The 16,149-nt window shown below is 38.3% G+C and overlaps 1 protein-coding gene across 1 annotated transcript in view; it reads left to right on the top strand.

The window, feature by feature from the left end:
- Positions 1-2,357: 2,357 nt before the first annotated feature.
- The window catches only part of LOC308701799 (uncharacterized protein), a 34,475-nt gene continuing 20,683 nt past the window's right edge, over positions 2,358-16,149 (top strand). The window contains exon 1 of the mRNA XM_081384239.1: positions 2,358-2,699. The gene's annotated coding sequence lies outside the window, so the exon portion shown is untranslated. The remainder of the gene's footprint in view (positions 2,700-16,149) is intronic.

Raw genomic sequence — 16,149 nt, 5'->3', positions numbered from 1 at the left:
TAGAACAGCAGCGAAAATGTAAAAGTAGGCTATATAAACTTTAATATATCATTTTATTGAAACGGGTGCTTTGCTGCGCAAAGAGACATTTCACCCGCTGGCCGCTGGTACTTTCACTTTTGCCTCAGGCTATGTCCTATAAATGTGTCTATTTTTGATAATCCGCGCAGATTTCAGTTGACGATTCTGTTTAAAGTTATTAATAACAAAACATGAATGAATGAGAAAGAAAAGAACAGGATGTGCTTTATATAGAAAATAAATATTAAAAGCGTGATAAGTCGCGAAAGAGAACTGAATTCTACTGACAGGATGCTGTGCGCGCGCTCCGAGCGCAACACGGACAAGCATAGTAGCCTTTGTCTTCGGTTGCGCGCCTAAACGGCCAAATAAACAGAAATATTTCAAAATGCCAAGTCGAGTATTCACGTAAACACAGTAGATGTAAGTACTGTGTGCATTCACTCTCTCTCTCACACACACGCACACAAAAGAGGATTTATGCTCATCACTACTCAACCTCAGTGAAAGCCCTGCACAATTAATTCCATATTGCAACTTATTTATTGTTTGCTGAATATTTGTTTGTTTTTAGTTGTCTATGGACCTAATAATTACTACTTTTGAATTTATTGGGGAAAAAACACGTCTTTAATAATAATATATATATTTATTTTTTTATTTTTTTACTGTGGCTCTTTTGGAAAAATGCTTTATCCAAAAATGAAAAAATGGCTCTTTGGTCAAAAAAGGTTCCCGACCCCTGCTCTAGCGAATAAAGTGAATATTATCTGTACTTCTTTCTGAGGAGAGAAGGTGTTTGTTTTGGGCAGTCTGTCCTGATAACAATAAGCTCAAGCTCTCTACAACCTTGTTAGAACTGTTATGCTCTTCGTGCTTCTGTGTATGCGTTGCATATTTTGTGCAGGTCTCGTGATATGTAGCAGCAGATCTCGGGACCCTTCTCGACGAACTCCGAGGTCAACATCGAACCTTCAGGGACTCGGACGACAATTATCTTGATTAACGTCAATGTACCCTACTGTCTATCTATAAGTGTAGAATTGTTTAGACTTTATGTTCTCTTAGTCAATCAGAAGTAACAAATATGTAATGAATGTCCTTGGAAATGGTATAATTGGTGTAAGATTTTGTGTAAGGTAGAGTTAGCTTGCGACCTCCTCGTGAGACTTTGACGCTGACTCTACCAATTTAACTGCAAACTATTCTTCAGTAAATTTGTACTTATTTGATTGAACTTCACGACTCCTGGTCTTCTTTCATCATATCTGGTCCTGGGTCTGATAACTGTACCCCCCTTACAGTATGCACTGTAACCGTTCATCTGTGAGACAAATCAGTTTACATCAAACTCAGCACTACACTAAAAACAGGTGTGGTTATGTTTAATGACTTTGTGAATTTAGTTTAATGAGTGTGATGAGTTTAAGTATTAAGTACTCTAATAAATATCTCTACTGTTTCTTATCTTTTCTGTTTCTCTGTGTCTTCACCACACACATTTTTTTATAAATATTTTAAAAGTTCTCATCACACATTAAAAATGAATCCAAAAGATAGACAAAATGTATCAAGAGCATAGATCATGCTCTATATAGAAATTCGAGTTATTTATTTTCTAATAAGCTCTTAGCCTCTTACCCAAACCAATATTAAATTTCAGAGTGTGACAGGTGTACAGTTCATCATTTGGTCCTAAGAGCAGTTAATTTATCTAATGACAAATGTATAATTATTGTACATTGTGGAAAAACTGATAAAACTAGTTACAAAAATGATCTTAGACAATTCTTGAGTGGCAAAAGTTATTCTATTTTTAAATAACAGCTGTATATTGAAATGTGGTGAAATGACATTTGTTCATTGCAGGTCGGGAAAAAAAATGTAAATATTAACAATTTCTCTCGTAATCTAAGTTTGTCCTCTTACAGACCTTAAAACTAGACAAATTATTTAAACTTATGAGACTGTTATGACTTTTGAAGACGTTTCTTCACAAGGCTAAAAAAAAACCCTAGTTGAAGAAACACCCATATAGCCATGCATGGTAAATGCATATATTGCAGTAGGCTATATTGAAAAATATAAGCACTAGTTTCCCATATATGGAAATGTATTATGTAATACATTGCAATATATTCCCATATGTTTGTTCCATAAAGGTGAAATGACAAGACCGGAGCTTTTTTATTGAATGTTGTAGGCTACACATCCCCATCTCAACAAATTTTCAAGACTATCAAGTTTATAAATGACCAACTTCTAAAAACAAATTGCTAGGTGTCTTTTGTAAATACTCTCGCGAGGCTAATGTTGCAAGCTTGCGGTGTGAAACTGCCGTTAGGATAGGAAGTGCTCTCTCTTCCCCTTAAGCACTCGCGCTTAGTCTCAACTGTGGAAGCAGACGGGAAGCACAGTATCTTTCTCTCTCATACACATGTGCTATTGACGGTCTCTTTGCAACATTATCACCGTGTAAATCGTGTTAAAACTTTGTTGATAAATACTTCATGACGAGTATCCGTGTAATTAGCGATCTCTCTCGTTGAAACTGGCGCGTTTAATCGTGATACGCCTCTCTCTTCAATCGCGCGTGTGTTTGTCCATGCAGGAGTGAGTGAGAGAGCAGGACTTCCGGTGTGTTTTGCTCATTTCGCCACTTACTACTCTTCTCTAAGGTATGTTTGCACTCTTAATATAATTTGTTTTAGTTTTAAGTTTCAGTGTGATTGAAGAACAGTCTAAGATGCGATATTTGTTTGACTAACATCATCAGTTAGGGGAGAGCGGGGCTGGTTGGCACACATTTCAATCTCTGTCATTTTTCTCAGTCATGCTATATGTTAAAATAGTCGAACCAGTAACAACTGAAAGGTTGAGATCTCAGCTAAACAACAGATGCATTTAATGTTCACAAATGATTCCTAAAAATGTTTTATTCATCATTAAATTCATGTTGTGTCCAGTGGGGGTTGGTTGGCACAGATGCTATAGTTACAAAGAATGAGGTGACAAATATAAAGGACTTACTTGAGCAATTAATTAAAATCCGAAGCAGAAAAAGATTCAACAGAATTTCTGCCCATTTTTTACCAAATGATTAACCAAACCAAAAACAAATACAGTTTGTATAGTGTGTGTGTGTGTGTGTGTGTGTGTGTGTGTGTGTGTGTGTGTGTGTTGTGTATGAGTGGCACTGATAATGTATGATGGGGGGAGGGGGTCTATGGTGAGTGGCACTGAAGCTAAACTTCCCCAGGCCAGCTATTCTCTTAAAGGGGTCATATAATGGTACATGCTTTTTTACAAGTTGATTGTACTGAAATGTGTGTTGGCAGTGCCTGTACACAACCATCATAAAATGATATAAATCCATCCAGTGTTTTTTTTTTTTTTTTTTTTAATCTTCTTATATGTTATCCCCCATCTCAAATCAAGCCGTTCGATTTTGTGACGTCACAACATCGACGCCCCTCCCACGATTGTTGATTGACAGCAGCGTTTCAACACCGACCCACCCTCGCTCATGAGGGAGCTGTCAATCATTGTTAATACGCTGGAGCACTGTCTATGAGCAGAATGGCGTCTAAGCGATTGTGGTGTTCTGTTCTTGGGTATAATAACATTTTGATGTTCCTAAATCCGAACCGCTGAAGACGGAGTGGCTGAGTTTGTTTTCGAAGGGAATATTCCCCACGATCAACGTCAATGCTTTCATGTTTGCGCGAGTCATTTCACACACCAGACTGCTTTACAAACGAGGTCAGTATAAAGCTGGTTTTGCTAAGAAGCTGCTCCTGAAAAAAGGATGCGTACAAACTATTCGTGTTCCTGCTGCACCTCCAGAAGAAGAAGTGTGTGTAACGTTTTATTAACCTTTATATTAATATTAATATTATCTTTTAATCTTTGCAAATCGCTAGCACGCTTCACGATGAATGCGGCTGTTTACACTCAGGGTACATTACGGCATGTTTTCTATGTATGACGTTCACAATATAATTCATAATCCCACGTTTATAATGAACAACGCGTTATGGTTATTGTGTTACAAGCGGTGTACGCACAGAACAGAGGGGCGGGGTGAGCAAAGCTCATTATCATTTAAAGACACATGCACTGAAACGGTGTGTTGAGCTGTTTTTGACCAGGTAAAATAAGTGTTTTCTTACAATACTAATGACAATTTTTAATTAAAGTATATAACAAACTTTTAATTTAGACCCTAAAGAATCATATTAGCTTGTACAAAAATGACCGATAAGGGCTGCCGATTTTCTTGGGCGATATTTGGAGCCGATACTGCTTTTGCTCACTCAATTTACATCATAAAAATGACACGATGATAACAAATGTTACAAGTCTCAATTTAAAAAAGGAACATTTATTTAACTTAAAAAAACAATATTTGACAAATATTGAAAACATGAGGTAGAACAAGTAAAAAAAAAAGTTCAGTGCTGAAAATACTGAAAACAAATATTTAAGCATAATTCAAATACCAAAAATAAATATTTAAGCATAAATAAAATAATTACACTATTGCACACAGTAGCAACAAGCAAGCAGCATAATAAAGTGCAAACTGTACAATACTTAATTTTAAAAGTAACCAACTATTTACAACCTAGTCATTTAATGCTTAGGCCTAAATTTTTGTGCACTTAACTTAATCTCTTGTAGAGCAAATGGCTTTCCTAAGAAAATGGCTTTTCCTCCATTTTAAACAAAACAAAAACGATTTTAAACCAAATAGATTCTCAGTTTATTATGAATTAGGGACTGTTCACATACTGGCGTCTGTCGTTGCTATGCAACCATGAACTGCGCTCTCCATGATGACGAGGAAGTAAGGATTAATTTATTTCTAGCCCTTTACGACTACATATATTTATGGAGATGAGAAATAAAAACCCGCCCTGTCCAGCTATGACCAGCTGTTCGGCCGAGCTTTTGATGTTGTCATGGAAAGGTCCGTTGTTTTTTGTCACATGACCTGCGTGCGCTTGCGGCATTCTGAAAATAGGAGCGCCTGAGGGGTATTGCACAAAAGTAGAATTAAGAAAGCCAGGATAACAGAACAGTCGCGGCTTGACCTAGTTTAATCAGTGCATCCTGGCTTAATCCGTTGCACGTTTGCTGAGCCAGGATGAGAACGCGCGGATATGTCAAGCCGGGTGTATATAGTTTGGATAAATGCGCGTTCACGGCATTCTTAAAAAGATCACGAAATCGATCACAGAATCACCGATGCAAAAATGGACAAAACCCGTGCGGCATACTTTCGCCTAATGAGCAACAGCTTCTTATGGAAACGTATGAAGAAGTGAAACATATACTATGTAAAAAAGTCAACACAGCTGCTGTAATAAAGCAAAGAGAGAATGCTTGACAAACAATAGCGGACCGATTGAATGCATAAGTAGTCCAAATAACCAGTGCTCCACTGAAACCCTCATAATTACAATTCAAGGAGTTAGGCCCTACTTGTCATTTTCAAAAATAATTGTATACTTTGCCTTAAATGTGACCAGTGGACATGCATTTAACATGTAGAATAATTGCAAACACCTACCCACTATGTGCATCTATTTGATCTATTTAGTTTCTTTTATGTCAATAATCTTTTTACTCTTATCAATTTGTATGTAGGTTTTGTTTATAATTGATTTGATCTATAATCAGATAATTTGCTCTATTTTTATCCATCTAATAGCCCCACATCATCACATAGCCTTCACCATACCTAGAGATTGGCATGGGGTACTTTCCATAAGATCATCTCTCAATGCAAATCAAACTAGCTATTAGGCTAACTGGAATAAAACCATGCCAATCTCTAGGTATGGTGAAGGCTATGTGATGATGTGGGGCTATTTTAATTCCAAAGGCCAAGGGAACTTTATGCATAGTATAGGTGGATCCATGAAGTAATGGCCTTTAAAAATAAAAATCTGCCTGCCTCTATGGGAATTTAACATAGGGGTGTCCAGACTTATAAACCCTGTATTTTAAGGAAGAATTTTTTTTTATTTACGATACATTATTCATTCACAAAGAAAATTGGTGTCCTTAAAGGTTGGATTTTTCCTAATTTTTTTAATTAAGGCATTAAGTTCAATTTCCAAAAGATGATTTTTTTATTCCTCTTTTTAGCATGGGTGTCTAAACTTATGCATAGCACTGTATCTCATCAACTGCAATAAAATATTATATATTGATATTTTTTCTCATTCAACAGTACATTTCTACTCTATACTTGCATATAGATATACAGTCTATATTCTATTTCTCATATTGTATTGTATAGTTCTTTTGCACTGTGTTGGCATTCATTGTGGACAGTAAAGTAATAATTGCTCAGGAAAATCTGCTTTCCTCACTGGGTGTATGACAATAAATGCTTTAAATCTCGAATAATATTCATCAAACCTCTGACATTGAAATGAACAGCAGTTTTCAATAATAACTAAAATAACAGTACGCATACTTGGATGAATGACAGTATATCTAGTATTTTAATGCAGGACCATGAAGTGACTAAAACACATTAATATCTAGTAGGATTTAGGGAGGAACTAGCCGATAAATCACTAGGATTAATCTTAGCCTGGTTGTTAGCCTGCTCCGGAGCAGGCTAGCTGCAAAGTGTAAATCTCCATAGTAACTTAATGTAGATTAATTTAGCCTCCCTTCATGCAACCGAGTCAGGGCTAAATTCAGCCAGGATAACTGGAAAATCCCAGCTTAATCCCTTATCTTGCTTTTGTGCAATACCCCTCTGGACAAACGAGCGTGCTGCATCGCATGCGTGTTGCCACCGCGTCGCTTCTTTTATGAGCACACGTCCAAACCTCAGCCAGGTGGTCCCTGAATAAAACTCCCACAAATATCACGGAATCACGGAACAACGTCGGCATTATTTAATCCTTTGACCTATGTTCGTAACAGCTGCCGTTTGCATATGGATAGCCTCAAACTTAGCTATTTGCAGCTCCCTAAATACAATGAAAACACCTTAGGTGTCCATGTGTGTCTGAGAATTGCCTGAGCTCAAATCGATGGGAGCGTTTTATCAGAGGGAAGTTTGTAGTCAAGGCTGTAGCTCACCTTACCCATATTGCTTGCTGTTTCGCTCATTCACCAGAAGATGGAGATTGTGCTGGTTGATGTGAAAAAAATGTGTGCTCTGCCAGCATGACTTCATGTAGACCCTCCTTTCTCTTATGTTGGACTGGACATGTTTGGTCCATGGGAAGTGTCAGCAAGGTGTACACGTGGAGGTCATGTAAACAGTAAGAGATGGACAGTATTGTTTACTTATGTATAAGGGCAGTCCATATAGAAGTGGTAGAGGAAATTAGTTCTTCAAACTTCATTAATGCATTGAGACGCTTATTTTCATTGCGTGGTACAGCCAAGCAACTACGTTCAGATTGCAGAACCAATTTCATTGGCGTATATAAAGAAATGGGGATAAGTTCTCCTGAGGAGGATGGTGTGCAAAAGTTCTTACAAGTCTAGAGATGCACTTGGATCTTTAATCCCAAAGCGTATGATTGGGGTAGCACGTCACATTTTGGATGGGATGTTGTCTCAGACCAGTAGGGCATGACTTCAATGGCGTAAGGAGTGTCTGTGTACTCTTCAATGTCGTCAGAAATGGCCACGCAACGAACCCAACATCAAAGAGGGGTATGTCGTCCTTCTTAAAGAAAAAAAAGTTAGAAGGAACAAACGGCTAATGGGTGTAATAGTGAAAGCTGTTCCAAGCAAAGATGGGAAGATATGAAAAGCTGAAGTGAAAATCGTCAAAGAAGGTCTGCCAAAGATTTACTACAAACCTATCTCAGAATTGATCTTTTTAATGTCCCCAAGCTAAATCCTTATTAGAGTGTGGTATCTTAAAGATGCCAGGCAGGAGTGTCCTGGCCCTGCCAGTTTTAGGGTATAGCAGGAAGATTGGGCAATGTGACAGTGATGTCATTATATTCAGACTGAATCAGCCTGTGAGTCAGAGACACCATGAGGTTGCACATGTTGTTGGCTTATTAATTCAAGGACATCTTAGTTTGGAGTTGTTTATGGGGCCATTCTTTTTCCACAGTTGAATGTATTTTTGTATATTGATAATTGATGTTTGATATTGTTTGGTACAGCATGCTTTTTTATGTTTGCACGTGATATTGTTCTTGATAAAGTTATTTCTTGTTAAAGCAATTGTGTTTACATGTATATGTGTATATGTAACCGGTGGCTCGCAATGCCCTGCGTGATGCGCGGCCAGCGACACCAGTTAGAAAACTTGTCTGCGTTGTGTAGCGTTGTGGAGACAGACACGGGACAACAGGCGGCAGTTTCACTGGATTTGATCTGTTATTTAAAACAAATAAAAGCAGCCTCTGAGTGAATCGCCCTTAACGATCTCTCTATAAAACAAATGTAATGTACATTTAATCACATGTGCTCTCATTTCCACATTTAGGCCCACATGCAAAAATATACCTTAAACAGGATGAAATGACAAAAATAACCACACAGATAGGTAACATAATATTATATACATACTGTAAATTAGAGTGAAAATATAGACATAGAAGCAACAATTAAAATTAAGATTAAAAAAGATTATCAGGAGCCCAAACCTTGCCCTCTCTCCAGTGCATTAACCTTGCAAAAAGGGAAGAAGAGGAGACAAAACAGGAAATTAAGATGGATCATGACATCACATCAATTAAAGGGGAAATCACACATTTTTCAGGCAGGTATATCAAGCATTTGAAAATAAAACATTTTGTGTGAATTATAATAAACAATACATACATTTAACAGTACACTTTCTGTACCGGTTACGTATATAACTTATTAGTTTATGTAATTGTATTTTCAGTTTCACGCCATTACAGTAAAACATTTTTTTTTTTTTAAATAGTTTAAAGGAGAACTCCGGTCAATTTTAACATTGAGCTCATTTTTTGTACATTTGGAGTGCTGTCTATACGGAGAACAGCGACAAAAATCAGTGTTGCCTACACCGTGTTATCCTTTTTTTTTTTCTTTTTTTTTATTAGATATATAGAAACAAAAGTCAACAAATAATGAATTCTCAATATGAAAACACGAAACGAAACATACACCAGAGGAGAGAAGAATAATAAAAAATAAGAAGATAAAAAATAAATAAGAGAAACAGACAAAAATTACAATAATAATAATGATAATAATACAAGAAAAGATAAGATAAGCAAATAAATAAGGAGATACAATCAATTAGAGCATGTTAGGAAAGTACAATGTGACAAAATTTAAAGGGGGATTTTAAAGAGAGTACAACAAGACAATGTTTTCCTTGCTTTGTTCTTCTCTGAAACAGAAAGTGTTTGAAGGTATTGATGGAATTCGTTGAGAAAAACTTTGAATAATGGCTTATGATTGGAAAATTTACATTTATGAATATGAAATTTTGTTAGGAGAAGTAAAAGATTTATAAAGTAAAATTATTTCTCAACGTTCTTCTCCATATTAATAAATCCAATATAACATGTTTCCAAAATAAGGAAAAATGAGGGTACACAAAATCAATAATATACCTGCAAAAGTTCTTCCAAAACATTTTGGTATAGCTACAGTCCCAAAACAAGTGTACAGTAGTTTCTACACCGTGTTATCCTCTTTTTAAAATTTGCACCCTGTTGACTTCAATTGGGCAAATTTTAGCTCAATGGTAAAATTGACCGGATTGAATGTGAATTCATTGAGTCCAGTACAGTGTCATGTTTACTGATTGATTTTATGGAATACATGCACGCTAGAGTTGTGTTTATTAAACAATTAGACTATAACATAAAAACTGCCGAACTGACCAAATTTTGTCCACCCGCCAAATTTTTGCATAGACGGTAAAAGAAATGGACACATCAACCCCATAGACTTCAACGGAGAAAAGTGAAGTCAATTAGAATAGGGATGGGACGGTATGAAAATTTTATATCACAATTATAGTGACCAAAGTTATTGTGATTATCAATATTATCACGGTTTTGTTAAAACGAGATGAAAGTGTTCAAAAAGAGTTGATGCTCACACTGAAGACATTTCAACAAGTTTTATATTTGAAGAAAGATTTTTAAAGAAAGATTCTATTCTGTGGCATTTCCGTCCTTAGCCTATAATGACCGTCGCCAATAGCAACGCATTATAACACTGTGCACATCCATGTATCACAACGGACGCGCTCTCTCGTTTCATTCAAATACAACTTGCCGTCTAGCATTTCCATTTTTAATTGTATTGAAAATTAAATCAGAGTTGATTTATTGTTTAAAAGTTTGATAATATTGTTGTGCTCATCTTGTCTGGACGATTGTTTTGTACGCTGTACATGGATTTATAAACTGGTAAGTTAAGATTTAAAACATTAATCTCAATTCAATGTCCCCGTAATTATGTGGTAGAAAAAGAAAAAAAAATCGGTGTAATAAGTGTATAATGAATATACATTATTATCCATTAAATGTCACTCTTAATAGTCTTGTTTGAACTTGTTCGTTCATCTTTGGCTCAAAGCCACTTGCTGCCAACTTTTCTTTGTGGAAGCTTCACGTTTATTTCAAGTGAGTTATATAATAGTTCAACTTAAAACAACCCAGTTCCCAGACATAGTTTTGGTACTGAGGTCAAAGTTAACTTGCCTTGCGTTTGCTATACAACAGTGGGTAATGGTCACACAAGACGACTCAGCAGTTTTGAAGTGTTTCTATTGCAGCGACTTTTTCTTGTGCATGTTCTGCAGACAGGGTGACCATCCTCAATTAAGTTTCCCTCAGGACTTTTGTTAAAGCCAAAATATGACCACACCTCAGAATTGGTTCTCTTAAAAGGCTGAAAAATCTCCCGAGCACGGTCACTGACTTACGCCATTCTTCTTGAATAAAAAAAAACCCATCATTGCGCGCTGCGCCTGCATCAGACATTTTTGCTGGCTGAACAGGATTAATAGTGAGTTATTAAAATTGCGATAATCAAACACGGTTTTAATGATAATTACATTTTAAACGATATTACTAACCGTCAGTACATTTTATCGTGGTTTATAGTGAAACCGGTAATCGCCCCATCCCTAAATTAGAAGCACTGACTTCCTGATGGTTGAGTGTACTGTGCAGCCTCAAACTAAGCTTGATGTAGATGTGACGTGAGCTGTCTTCTATTAGCTGTGCCAAGAGAAATCTGAATCATTCCCTTCCGGATCTTGCTGAGTAGGAGCTAAGAGCAAGTATTCTGATTTATTATTTTGTAATTCTTGCCTCCACGTCCCATCCGATTGCCTGCAAGATTCTCCTCGTGTCCATACGGTAATCTCTCTACTGTGCGACAGAGAGTCGAGTGGTTATGACGCAATCGTTAGCCTACTTTTACAAAAACTGCTTCTACAGGGCCATAACGTAAGATACAAGGTAATGGAGCCTTTTATACATTGTCATGTTTCTTTAGAAATAAACAATGGACAAATGGAGTCTTTAAACACCTCAGATGTAAAGTTATTCGCTGTCAAAGTGACGCCAAAATGAATGGGAGTCGATGGAATGCTAACAGCAGGTGAAGGCTTGGTTAGCAATGGATGCCAGCATAGAAGGTACGCTTTTCGGGTGCTGGATTACCGCCTTGAATGTTTGTCCAAAACGGCCCAATCTGGCAACACTTTCCCAGATGATGTCACTTCCTGGGTGTCACAATTAATAAATTGTTTAGAGGAAAATCAGTCCAGAAGTTAACAGGGTTGAGTGAAAAATGTTGGACACAGATAATGCTAATAAAAACTGTTAGTTGAGTCACCTGACGCAAGATGGTGGAGTAGTTGTGTTTCTGCTGAGCTGCTGTGAAGCCCTTTAATTGTAACCTTTTCAGCCTTATAAGCCTTCCTCAGTTGGTGGAATTCTGGGCGTTGCTGATGCAAGGTATGTCAGAGAAAAGATTGAATCTAAATTATACGCTCAGAAGACGAAAACAATCGAAAATACCGACTCCCGCGCATACACCTGAAATGGTGGACGTATCACTAAACGTTGGCAAAATGGACGCGCTAGCTAAGCGTATCACTTCGGAAGTACTCGCAGGAGTGGACATAGCACTCGAAAACAAAATGTTCTCCATTGATGGAGAAGCTCTCCGTGGTGACGGCGCATGTTACTGAGGTTGAAGATTGCGTCGCTGGAGCTGAAGCACGCATATCAACTATGGAAGACACCGTTGCCAGAGACAACGCAGATCTGGTCAAGATGAAGGCGTCCCTTGAAGCAGCTCTTGACAAAATAGATGACTTGGAAAACAGAAGCAGGAGATGCAACATCCGAATAATCGGCCTACCCGAGGGCGAGGAAGGCACCAACCCCGTTCTGTTTCTCAAATCATGGCTGCCCAATTTGCTGAATATCGACGTTAAGCATGGCCAGATTAAAATAGAATGCGCGCATTGGATTTCTATGCACCAACCTATCTCAGGAGAGAGACCCCGCGCCACAATAGTAAAGCTCCACAACTATCAGGATAAAGTCTAAATCCTACAGGCTGCTTGGTCTGCTGGAAAGCTGCTGTACAAGCAACATACCATATCCATCTACGAGGATTTTTCAGCTGCAATCATCAAGAAAAGACAGGCATTCAGTGCAGTTAAAAAACGTCTCCGCGAGAAGGGAGTGGGCTTTGGGATGATTTACCCGACGGTCCTTAGAGTGCAGTGAGGACGTCACCACCTAAATGGTCACTCGTCTGCCCCCGGGTGCCCAGGCCCTGCCAACAAACAAAAGAAAAAGACATCAAACAGTGATATGCAAAAAGAACAAAATGATAATTCACTAATACAATAATCAAACCAAAATAAACATACAAATTCAAAAAGATAAATCAATTAAAGAAATAAACAGGAAAAACTCAAAACATATCACTGAGAACAGAATTTACTGAAAACAGTTCACTGGAACAGTCCCCTCGAGACTCAAGACGATTCACTCGAGACAGTTCTCTCAAGACGATTCACTCGAGACAGTTCTCTCAAGACGATTCACTCGACACAGTTCTCTCAAGACGATTCGCTCGAGACGAGTCACTCGAGTCAGTTCACTCGAATCGGAACACAAAACAAAACACAAAAACAGGTAAAAAAACAGAACAGATAAAACAGAACAGCAGCCGATGAGGAGCAGAGCAAACGGCAGTTTATGATGAAGCAACGGGCAGATAATTCTCATGCAGGACGCCGCTACTGTCCTTATCGCGTGCCTAAAAACAAAACAAAAAGGTGTTACACCGCGATTCCCTCTCCCTTGGCTTCACGCTCGAGCAGTATACTCACAAAACATGCGGTCCCGGGATTACTATCCCCAAACTATGCGGTAGATGGAGTCAAATGTCTCCGACAAACTCGTTGGCAGAAAGCGCAGATAGGTCTTACACTACGTTAAACAGAGATTAGTCAGATTACCCGCTCAGCCAGAGCAAAACTTCATTTACAAGACACAGTCGCATACAAATGCCTCCCTTACCTGTCTCAAATGTCCATACTAAACTCTCCAGAAAGCACACAGACTGGCAAACAGCACTGACAGTGAATAAGCAGCTTCAGCGATCTTTTTACGAGCAACACCTGACACTGCACTCCAACAAAACGCAGCAGGGCACCTGGGTAACGTCACGGCCCCGGATAGTGACGCACACTAAGGCACCGGTAACCCATGCTCTTATACGCACCAGATGCCAGGCCATTGGCCAAATCATAACAAGTAGGAGGGGTTATAACCCTTCCTGCTACAATCGGGATGATTTACCCGGCGGTCCTTAGAGTGCAGTATGATGGAGCTAAGTTTTTTAAACAACCGGGTGAAGTGGAGGATTTCCTGTCTAAACTGCCTGCCCCTACTCCTGTCCACCGGCCTGACGCATCCCGTCCCGATGCGGTTGAATGACTTTAAAACCGCATCAACATTTTCAAATGGGATCTAAAAGTTTTGCTCCTAAGCAAGTTTGACTGTCTGTGGAAACAAGGTATGGATATTTACAGACCCTTTGAAGCGTCCACTTTTGTGACAGGTGGTTGGGGTTGATTATTTGTGTTCTTTATTGCTTTATATTTCAAATCGTCTCAATTGATATTACGTGGACAGCAAGGTGATTATTTCTTGTTCTACAAGACTTTCATACTGGCGATGGGGGCGGTGTCAAGGATTTATTTTTATTTTATTGTAGGCTACAAAGGCTGACTAAATATGTTTTGTATAACTTTAAAGGGTTAACGGTTACGTTGGGGCTCACCGCAGTTGCGGTTCTTTTGAACATCTCTGACTACACAACCTGTATGTTACTTGTGTATCTTTTAACACTTGTCTAGACCATCTGTTGTTTTTACCGGTCCTGTAAAGTTTCTGTAGAGCATGGGTCTGTGTACCTGTGGATCTCGTATATGAAACCGACCGGCGCCAGGCTCCACCTTTTGATGGACATAATTGTTTAAGTCTTGAAGAGTGTAAATAGTTCGGGGGGGGGGGGGGGGGGGGTGTTTTGTTTTTTTGGCATTCAGGGTAATTTGATTTAGTTTTTTGTCTTTACCTATCCATTTATTGATTTTCATTTTTTTCTCAATTCAGCCTCCTTTAACCTTCATCAGATTGCGTTATGTTCTTGGCTTTTCACCATAATACTGGCTAATTTAAAGGTACTTTATACACAAGGAAAACTGGCAAATGAACACACCAAGTTAAAGCGTGACTGTGTGGGGCAAGCGTTTTACTCATCCTTTACCATTAAAAGCAGGGGTGTGGCTATTCTTATTCACAAACATCTTCCTCTCTCAATTGTAAGTGTTCAGGCTGATACTGCAGGTCGATATGTGCTGCTTAATGGGGAGTTGAGTGGAGAAACTATTCCTTTAATGAATGTATACGTACCCCCCATTCAATCTAATGATTTTATTACACAAATCTTTTGTAAATTTGTAGAATTACAATGCGAGCACAGCATTATTGCTGGTGATTTTAATTGTGTTCTTTCACCTGATTTCGATAAATCTGTCTCGTCAAAGGTCAAGCGATCTAGCAGGGCTTGCGCCTAGGGCTGTGCCGGTAAACTTGACAACCGCATCTCCGCGGTTGTAAAGCGCCACCACGGTGGCTGAGTAGTTCCGGCGGTGGTTCGTCTAAAAAAAAATTTGTATATGAATGCATGTTTTACATTAATATTATGACACACAAAGCTTTGTTTACAAAATAAATAATAGGTTAGCAATTAAATGTTATATCGCAGCCATGGAAAAGTTTGAATTCATGACGAATGAGAGAGTTGTAGCCTACGTGAGCCCATAAACTTAAGCTTTGTCGGCTTTGAATTGTTGTTTGCGATCTGGTCACCCGATTATTAGCGAATTTAAAAATATTCCATTAGTTATTCCTTATAGAAAGCTTGAATTATCTACTTTTAAACAAAACAATTCAAAACGAAAATAAACCGACTAGCATATGCTTATGTATTCCGTATGAAGTGTGCATTTCTCTCTAGGCGTGTTCACTGCGAAGAGTGAGCATCGTCAACTTCATCTTTGCAGCCCGACACTGACACACACACACAAACACACGCACACAAAAAAAACTTTATTAATAAACAATTCAAATGTCTCCTTGCTATATTTAACACGTTCATAATCATTACTTTTTCCGGTTCTTTGTGACAGCTGTTATGTGCGTTATTGGCAGCGTCACCACTGCATCAGCACCAGAACATGGAGATTTTATTTTAGAGAATGATCGCACAACAGGCATTAGAACATTAGATATTCTATAATTAAATCAACTAATCGAATATTCAAAAATCGTGACTCAACCCTGCATGGAATGTATTTTTTCTTTTCCCATATCGCATCTCACCCAAAGACGCGTTATAAACGTTTCTTCCTTTGTTCGATTTTAGGTCGATTATTTTCGTATTCTTTACTTTTCTCGCGTTCCCGAGATTCTGAACTATAACGAGCGCGTCGGAACTTTGGTATTGCACGTGGGAGTGAACGACATCAGGCTGCGCCAGACGGAAGTTCTGTAGAAAGACTTCAGGAATCTGATCGATACGGTACTAATTCGCGCTAAA

Source organism: Scardinius erythrophthalmus, assembly GCF_964197995.2.
Source record: "Scardinius erythrophthalmus genome assembly, chromosome: 1".
Taxonomy (NCBI): domain Eukaryota; kingdom Metazoa; phylum Chordata; class Actinopteri; order Cypriniformes; family Leuciscidae; genus Scardinius; species Scardinius erythrophthalmus.
This window is presented reverse-complemented; position numbering and strand designations above follow the sequence as displayed.